At 36.0% G+C, this 9,891-nt stretch overlaps 1 long non-coding RNA gene across 2 annotated transcripts; it reads left to right on the forward strand.

The window, feature by feature from the left end:
* Positions 1-369: 369 nt before the first annotated feature.
* LOC123385009 lies at positions 370-8,953 on the forward strand. 2 transcript variants are annotated; one of them, XR_006596923.1, is made up of 2 exons: positions 370-1,059; positions 8,261-8,953. It is a non-coding gene; the product is annotated as an uncharacterized LOC123385009 (long non-coding RNA). The 2 variants fall into 2 exon arrangements; XR_006596924.1 differs by lacking the exon at positions 370-1,059 and adding an exon at positions 5,548-5,882.
* The last annotated feature ends 938 nt before the right edge of the window (positions 8,954-9,891 follow it).

Genomic DNA, 9,891 nt, shown 5'->3' on the forward strand with positions numbered 1-9,891 from the left:
GGACAGTGTTTATCACATGAGCTTGCATGGGGGGGGTAGTGCCAGTTCAAGGCCCCTGTAGGGAACTTGGCCACATAAAACGGATGCCAGGGAGCAACGTCATAGAGTGGTTTAGCTAACCTCACACACACAAATTAAGATCACCAAGCTTATGGCAAAAATGGAATTAGAGGCACAAACACTTGAATAGTATTATCTTCTTTTAATTTTTTAAAGGTTTATTTATTCTTAGAGAGAGAGAGAGAGCGCGTGTGGTGGAAGAGGGGCAGACGGAGACTCAGAATCTGAAGCAGGCTCCAGGCTCTGAGCTGTCAGCACAAGAGCCCCATGTGGGGCTCAAACCCACAAGCAATGAGATCGTGACCTGAGCCCAAGTCGGAAGCTCAACTGACTGAGCCACCCAGGCATCCCAAACACTTGAACACTTCAATGACACATTAGAAAAAGATAGGAAGCTGATAAAAACTGTAGTATACTTACACACTTTCTAAGTGTTTAGGAAATAGATAAATAATACAGTATGAAACTTTACCTTGACAGAGACCTGAAGCTCACTTGGGAGGGGGCCTCAGAATTACAGCCCGAAGGTTAGTGAAGTGGTGAAGTGAGAGTGATCTGAAATCTGTCGGAGAGTTGCAGTGCCAGCTGTGTATAGGGGTGGCTCACAGCACAGCTGGGATAGCTGGTAGATATTTGAGGTGTGCGCATGTATGCCTTTTGTTCATTCCTATGCGTCTTGGTTCAGAAGGGTGCAGCTTTCTGCTGTCATGTGGTTGTTGTCATTAATGAAATTGAGCATAAGCAACTGTGAAATTTGTATCATGCTCAATCTGTTCCTTAACTATAAATCTCATTGCAACAGATTTCTGTTTTCAGAGGAGGCATCATAGTAGGGCTCACCACGATGACACTTCAACCCTGAGTGGCAACATGAAGACATACAAAAGCCTGTTTTCCAACTTGCAGATCAGAGAACAGACCGGGTCCTGGGAGACCAAATGGTTTCATGTCAAGTACACAGCACCTGTGACAAAGCTCCTCCCTCTCCCACTTTCTCAGGTAAGACTAACAGAAGCCAGCACATTTCTCTTTTGGGTCTTGACTTCAGAATCTTTCTAAAGACAAATTTACAAAGAGCTGCTGCCAATCAGTTGGAGTTGACATCAAGAGACAAAAAACTGCTTTGCCATCATTGATAGTAGAAAAAAGCATGGGTTCTGAAGTCATGTAGACCTGGGTTCAAATATTGACTCTTATCTCTTAATTGTAAGTCTTGAAGAGTTAACTAAGCTCTGTTGGCCTCTGTTCTCTGAACTATAAAACCGAGCTAATACTATCTCCTTCACATGGTTGTTGTGAGAACGAAGTAACGCCATACGGTGTCTGTACCTGTCTGCCTTGAGTAGTCTTTTTAACTTCCCCTTGGGCAAAAAAAAGAGGCAAAGAAATAAATCTTGACTGAGGGTAGAGGGTAAGGTGGAGGTATTTCAGTTAACTCATAAACCAAAATAACCATCTTCCTTTCATGGCTGGATATTTTCTCTGCCCTGTGCATGCAGACAGACAAATTTGAGTGGAATATTACCAAACCACAGATGCAGGGCACAGGTTGCCTGGGTTCACAAAAACAATCCTGGGTGAGACACAAATCCACTGAAATTTTCCTTGTCATCGCTTCTTGTCATCTGCGCTAGCCACCAGGCAATGCTCTATAGCACTGATCTTTGAACAGAATATTTTGGCTGATCCTCATGGAAAGCAGGTGTTTGTGAGATGGATTTTAAAGCTAAACCCAAAGACAAAGATGCCAATAGAGAATGCTTCTTTTTTTTCAGTGTTGATGATTTGTGATATGAACTTAGGCATGCTGGACTGAAGATTTAAAAAAAAAGCCCCAATTCGCAATCATTTCTTAATACAAGAAATTAAGCATAGAAAACAGGAAACCTTTGCTTATTTTCTTCAAAAAATAATGAAATAGGCATTAAAATAATTTTAAAAGTTGTTGTTGAAAGGCAATCTGCATATTTCTTTCAGCTGGTAAAATAGAGACCGAATTGAAACTGATTACAATCTGGCAAAAAGGTGGGTCCTATTGCTCTGAGATGTAAATTTCCCAATGACAATTTTTGCTATCAAAGGCGCCACATTCTAAAGCTTTAGTCCTCATTTCAGACGCAGAGATCTGCTTCTTTTGTATTGTAATCTTTAGACAAGAAGATTCATGCTCATAAACATGCACAACAATAAAGCTACCCAGGGTAGATGAAATGGGAATGTTGGCAGAACGCAGTGCTGTTTCTGCTGTAGCTATGCCAGTTACATGATCCCTACTGGAAGCCGCTCGTTAGCTGAGACATTATTTCAATTCAGGGGAACTGAATACCAGTGAGGGTTCATGTTCTGGTATAAAATGGAAATGCTGAGCTAAAGTCAAATAGAAGTCAGAGCTCCAGGAATGGAGGAGAAGAAATTATTTCTGTTCCAAGCTCATGCTAAGGATGTACAAATTCATGCCAAATTTAACCTGGCTTTAGACTGAATAGGGTGACAGATATTTTCATTTAGTAAGAATATAATGATAGGGATTTTATACGTTATTAGTATTTTTACTGCTTTACTGTGCAAGTGCTGTTTTTCAATTATTCTAGGCAACTATATTGCAGGGGATAAAGGGACTGTAATATCACTGTTTTTTTTTTTTCAGCCAGACAAAAAGTTGTGTGTTTGATACTATAGGGAAGGTGCATTCTACTCTTTTAAACCACTAGGTCTTTCAGAATGTGGACTAGAACCACACTCCCTTCTCTGTTTGAACAGTTAAAGGGCAGAAATTCACCTGGAAGCTGGGGCGTTTTTGTCAGAGATTTCCAAGAGTGCACTGGAGATCTATCCCAATGACTGCCCAAGATTCTGTATTTTCATGTGACAGTGGCAACAGGTCTGATGGAAGGCAGCAGATAGCCTTGTGATGTGTCAAGGTGGCACCAGTGTCCAATGAAATTGATTCCTGCTGGAAGATGTCACTTAATATGGCATCATCTAGACTACCCTCCTAAACCCAGTTGACTTGCCATCTGTTCCACAGTGAAACTGGCACAGTCTCTAAGAGGAAACATACTGCCATCCTATATACTGGCCATTGGGATGGAAAGCCAATTGACCATGATAAGTTCTGTTGATTAATTGTTGATGTTAAAATAAAGATTGCAAGCCAAAAAAAAAAATTGTAAGATTGGTTCATCCTGAATTTTGTTTATTCAAAGTGAATTTTTATGCCAAAAATGATTTCTGGTTGTCTCATAAATTGCTGTATTTTACATTTATAGTTAGGACATGATATTTACAGATATTTGAGACTAATACATCATGTTTATGAAATCATTAATTGCATGCTGCCAGGTCTTAAGATAGAATGCTAATTTTGTAGTTTTTTACATATTTCACACACATATAGACACATGTACACCTATTTATGCACTTACCATATGACTCATCTGAACATTCTAAGTTATTGTCTTGATAGGCAATTATTTCTCTAGTAAGAAAAAATGACCTCTGTAGCTTTGCCCATTAATTCACTTCAGTGTACTCCTCTCAGAAGAGTTCCCTGTCAAAGAGGTTGCCATATCTGAACTAGCTGAGCACCACGAATACTAGGGACTATGATTTTTTTTTTGATATTGCAAAAATTATCTTCATGAACTTCTAAGCCTATAAACGGATGACCCTTGGATTCTGCAGCCACTAGAGGTATAGTTTCTCTAGATGTATGTTCCTTAACTGCCTCTCCATGATGGGCTGTTGCATTAAGTTGACACCTACCTTATAGTGTACGGCTAGTTGATAGTTATTCCCATCTTATAGTTTAATCATACGCACATTTTATAGTTTAAGTCTATGCCTGTCTTATAGTTCATATACAAAAAATATCAGTTTTTCTTTTGCCCATATTATGTTTAAAATTAGTCATACTGGTTCATTTATGAATTTGGTAATGAACCCATATTTCCTCTAAATGATAAATGTGAATCCATGTTCAGGGTAGGAGGCAGCTCTACTCTGTACGAGCAGAAGAGAGACAAAAAAACAAATCTGACTGGCCCTTGGTCAGACACGGGCAGGTGCACCAATCAGCCCCACAGTGAGAAAGCTATAATGATGAGATATGTTATGGACTTGTTGGCTTCAACTCTATCAATCGTGGGAAACACTGAGAGCAATTAGATTTGACATTGATAGACCCCCATACTCAAAACTCTAGGGGGTGGGATCTCCTCTGCCAACTGCTTGCCAAACAGGACTCTTTAACTAGTTGTATAAAATATCTGGCTCCTTAAAAGAAGAAAGGTATCCAAATTAATCCTAAGCGAGGGGGCTGTGTTAATTTTGAACTGAAGCTTTATTTTAGGCAAGAAGGCAAATGACATTTGGAAAGGATTGTAAGATGATCCTTGAAAACCCTTCTGCACTTTATCTTTCCAGATATGCACAAAGGATTTTATAAAATTTAAGGGAGACAAACCATGTTGGCAACTTATCAAATTGCTTTTCTGGTTTAACAGTGCCTCTGAACTTTGTGTTTCTGACATTTGTGGAGTGTGTGATGTCCCAAGCTTATTTTATATTTATAAGTGTACAGTAGTTTTTTATTCCTTTTTTTATCACAGAAGATTTTGTAAACACATATTTGTAATATTTATATTTTGACAATATAAATATGTTGTGGAATGAAGGCAAAACAGAACAGGAAAACATTTTTGGTGATTCCTGAAGTTATGCATAGTATTTGAATTTAAGCATCACGGTGAAGATAGTGTAAAATACTTCACGCATTGAAAATATATTTCAATAATTCTGGCTCTTAAACATTTAAGGAACATCTATTGCAAAAAAGCAAATTAAAAAAAAATAAAACAAGCTAATCCTAAGAATCATTTGCTTAAGATTCTCTACATAAGTGGAGATGATTGAATTGAAAGATGATTCTAATTGTTTTTAAAATATGCTTTTGCCTTACTAATCTTTTCAAAAAAAGTTTTGCCATTTCTATTGGTCAAATGCTTTGAATATGCAAATTTTTCCCTATATATTTCTATTTTCTATATGTCTCTGTTTTATTAAGTAAAATCCAATGCAAAGGTATTTGTTGACTTTTTTGGATACGCTTGAAACAAAGTACCTAATGATGAAAATTCTTTAAGATCACGTGATCTGTGCTTCAGAACAAACCGACATATGTGAAATTGGCCTCTAGCTTTTCAATCAAAAGAACTCAAGTCAATACAAGTTATTGCACATTCAAGATCAATTTAGGAAAAGATACCAAGACAAGAAGCAATATTTTTGTTCAGCATATTTCTCTTCTTTAGGGTAAAATCCCTGAAAGCAGATATGGTCTCTTTAACATGTTCCCAAAGGCAGCCAATACAAAGAAAACTTATTGGTGCCCCAGGCAGGGACACTTACCTTCTCTATCTATTATATTAGTTGGTTTAGATTTGGCTGCATACTTTTAAAATGACAGTAATATAAGCAAGTTGGGACTTCTTTCTAATACAAAAGAATCCTTCTTTGATTCTAACTTTCAGCTCCTAGGATGATGACACAATCTTAGCGTCATCACATTTAAATTTCAGCCTCAAAGAGAGAGAAAACAAATGGGAGAAAGGGAGTCTCTTCAAGAAAAAATCATGTCTTTATTAAGCACTTTCATGGAAGTTCTATAATCTTCGACTTCATCTTATATCTGATAGGCCAGAACTTAGTCACATGACCACATCTTGCCAAGGCAGCAGCTGGGAAATGTATTCTCTTATTCTAGGTGGTAACGTGTTCCAAAAATTTGTGTAACCTTACTGAGGAGTAAAAGGGAAGGGGAGGTAAGTACCTAACAGTCTGTATCACAGGTGTTAATCCTAAGCAATTCTGCCTCCTTAAGAAAAGCTTTCTAATTTTTCTCATGTTGATAATATTCTCTTTGCCTTTCTATAACATCTACAATTGAAACCCATTATTTTGCATGTAATCAAATACAAACATTGCTGTTCATACGCTTTATGAATTCCTTATCTACTCACAGTGACCTGTTTAATTCTTTGAAAGGAAGTTCATATCTTAAGCTCCTTGTTACGATCCAGAAAATCCTCTTTTGTAAGTAGTACTACTTACTTTAAATTAGGTACCCATTGGGGCACCGGGGTGGCTCAGTGAAGCATCTGACTCTTGATTTTGGCTCAGGTCATGATCTCACAGTTTGTAGGATCAAGCCCCACATCAGACTCTGCGCTGACAGTGTGGAGCCTGCTTGGGATTCTCTGTCTCTCTCTCTCTGCCCCATCCCCACATTCTCTCTCTCTCTCTCTCTCTTTCAAAAATAAATAAATAACCCTTAAAATAAATAAATAAATAAATAAATAAATAGATAAAGCACCCATTAATATTGGTTGGGTCAATTCATTTCACATTTCTATTGTTAACTGTGTAGTTGAATAAGGTTCTTTGCCTTATGACTTCATAAGGACAACAGGAACTATCTGAAAAGATCTGAAATCATATTAGGAAAAGAGACATAGTTCACTAAGATTAACTTTATGTCTAAAGATATGTTATATGCTACATATTAACCCCTTTCACTATAATATTTACGAAAATGTTTATTAATATATACTAAGGTGATTTTGTAGAACTTAACAGGGTCTATTTTTCTTTTTCTTTTCTAGATTTATTAAAATTTTGTGGTATGAATATAATAGTTATACTTTTCTGTATATATTTATGACTTTGTGACGTAAAATGAAAATAACTGACCAATTCTTAAGTTTTGTTGTTGTTGTTGTTTCATTCCTCAAGTAAATAAGTTGAGAGAAGCCCTTCATGTAAATGTAAGATGGGGTGCTGTGGACTGGCTGACTGACCTAGTGATCTGAGTAGACTGAGCAAGTAAACAGCACTCCTCAGTGATAGCTAAAGAAGTAAAACTCCTTTGCATTAGGTGCCCTCAAAAATGAAAGCATCCCCTCTCTTTTTTTTTCCCTTGCCTAATGCTGAAGCATGAAGTAGAAACCGAATCAGAATATATCTGTCTGTAACTTCAAAGACCTAGACAGAGTTAGATGTTCTGATAGCATATCTAAAGCTAGTGGACTGTCATAACATTTTCCTTGAGAAATCTGCTGAGAACCTGAGTTTACATGGAGAAACTTCTGAGGAGGGGGTCAAAACTAATATTTGCTTTTTTTTCTTTCTACATCAGTTGTAAGAAATCCCAAGATGTGTTTATCTCTGTAGAATCTCAGAGTTATCTTTGACAATAGTACTCCTCCATTTGATCGAAATATACAAATGGAAAAGGTGACAACTATTCATACCAACAGACAAGTTTCTCAGAGACAAAAAGAACTTAGAGCTATTATAGTGTACAAAAAAATCTAACTACCTATACAAGCAACATGCAGATATTATAAAAAAGAGCTATTTTTATGCATATGTTTCAACCCAATTTATATGTTTAGGAATAAATATTATTACATATAAGGGAAATCCATAACTGCATAATATATTAGAATACTGAAATATACTTTTTGGACTTCTGATGTTCTTTGAATGATTAATTTCTGAGGTTTTAATGTGTAGCTGCACTGTGAATGCACTGTAAATACTACCACTTGTCCACTGTAATAATTTTGTAAAGTCAGAATTTCTGTCCTTTGTGAATTAGACAAGCTTAGAATCTCTGCAGAAGGATCAATTTTATCATATGCAGCTTTGAAAGTAGGTTTGGTGCATTTAATTACTTTATTTGTACCATGTTGTTGAACCAAATGGATGCTCATATCATTATTCCACTTTATTATTTCTGTAGATGTGCCTAGATCTGGGCTAAATTAAATGTGTAGCATACAGAGCAGATCTGTATACTTGAAAATGTAAATTTGTATTGTTTATCCAGAATGAGTTTGTTAATCTAAGAAGATATTTATCAGTTCAATAGGGATAAAATTTGTGTTTTCTCTTAATATGAATTATGAAAAATCAAAATGGGTATAAGGCACTCATTACTGTGCTTGATTAGATATTTACCTTGTTTTACTTTCTTTCTTTTCTTCTCTTTCCTTTTTTTCTTTTCCTCTCCTCTCCTCTCTACTCTTCTTTTTCCTTCCTTTCCTTTTTTGAAATTCTAATATGTGTCAATAAAGGGAGATACAGTTTTAGTTGCCTATCTAGTATCTGTCTCTCACCTCTTTCTTTTCCATTACAGCACTCCATTTTTGTTCATGTATCTACTTCTCCACCATGTGACTGAGAGAAAGCTTATCTGGATACTAGAACCTGATTTATCTGAGCCAATAAATGCATGGCATTGCCCTGGTGACATTACTTATTCAGAGTCGGGCATAAGGAACTAAATTTGCCCAATTATAGTCTATGATTGTGGGAGAGGTTTCTTCAGCTCTTTCATAAGATCTGAACAAAAGGCAATGATTCACTTAATATGTCAACAAACTTGGGACCATGAGGTCCCAAATCAAGGAGAAGCTGACAGATAAAAGACAACCAACAGAGAGATTTTTGAAACCTGAGTTCTTGATGACAGCACTGAGCTACTGAAAATATCAGTCTGAGAATCCTACTGACTTCTGAGCTTTTTAGTATGTGAGATGATAAATATTCCTATTAAGTTATTTTGAATCATTTTATTTAACTTGTCAAAAGTAAGTTTCTTTTAAAATAATATAACATTAATAGGTGCTTATAATCATATGAAAACATTGAAAAGAGAATCAAAGAAAATAAAAAGATCTATAGCAGTGATATCTGGAGATGCCACTGTTGACATTAAGGTGTTAATTGAAATTTTTTTAGCTTTTGCAGATATAGGTTGTATCTTTTATAAATGTTATTTGAAGGGCTACATTTATGTATTTATCAATAAATTACACTGTTTATGTCTTTTTATGTCTTTTCTCTCTTATCTATGAGTATTTTAGTATTTCTATTTTTTAACTGCAGATTTTTGAAATATTCTGAAAATATGTATTCAATAGATATTTATTAATCACTACTGTATGCAAGACACTTTTCTGGGCCTAATGGGAAAGATGGTAAAATAGTAAGTGAAAACAGGTGATGTCCTTGACTTCACAGAGTTTCATTGAGCTTAGAGTCAAAGAAGAGCCATATTTATAAAATCGTTACTAAAACAAATCCATTGCTACAAGCTAAGTGTCCTGAAAGAAAGACCTAAGATGTTATAAGTGCTTCCAGTAAGGGAACACACCTTACTGACCAGCCATAGAGTGTAACCAGTGAACCAGAATCTGAAGAATGCAGCTAGGTAAGAGTATCTTCCCTTCTCTGGTTGAAGGGTGTGTGGTACTCTGAGCAATTGAAATGAGGTCACACTATGATTAGATCAGGAAGAAGAATGCTTCACAAAGGGAAGCTGACAGGTTTTGATCATACAGGGCTCAGAAGAAGGCCTGGTTCTATTTTATGATCATTGGAGAACAACTAAAAGTTTGAGATTAGAGGTGGGGGTGGGAATAAAATCATATTTTCAAAAAATGATTCTGACTTTGATGTAGCAGCTCTGTTGGAAGAAAGGTAATGCAGGTGGGAAGGAAACTAAAGATGAAAAAAAAGTTGGTTTTGATAAATAATTGGGGGTTAAAATTGATCCTAAATTGGTAGAAGGGGATTACAGATAATTCCTAGGTTTTGTCTTATGGAAAAGGAAAATGATGCATTTTCTCAAATGGTGAAATGTATCGCTTTTTCCCTGTTATCCTTTTATATTACTTCTGTGCTTCACAAACATAATAGCATAGATATTCCCTATATATTCTTCTTATATGTCATTTTCACGTACAATATCTTAAACCTTTGATA

This window comes from Felis catus, chromosome B1 (genome assembly GCF_018350175.1).
Source record: "Felis catus isolate Fca126 chromosome B1, F.catus_Fca126_mat1.0, whole genome shotgun sequence".
Classification (NCBI taxonomy): domain Eukaryota; kingdom Metazoa; phylum Chordata; class Mammalia; order Carnivora; family Felidae; genus Felis; species Felis catus.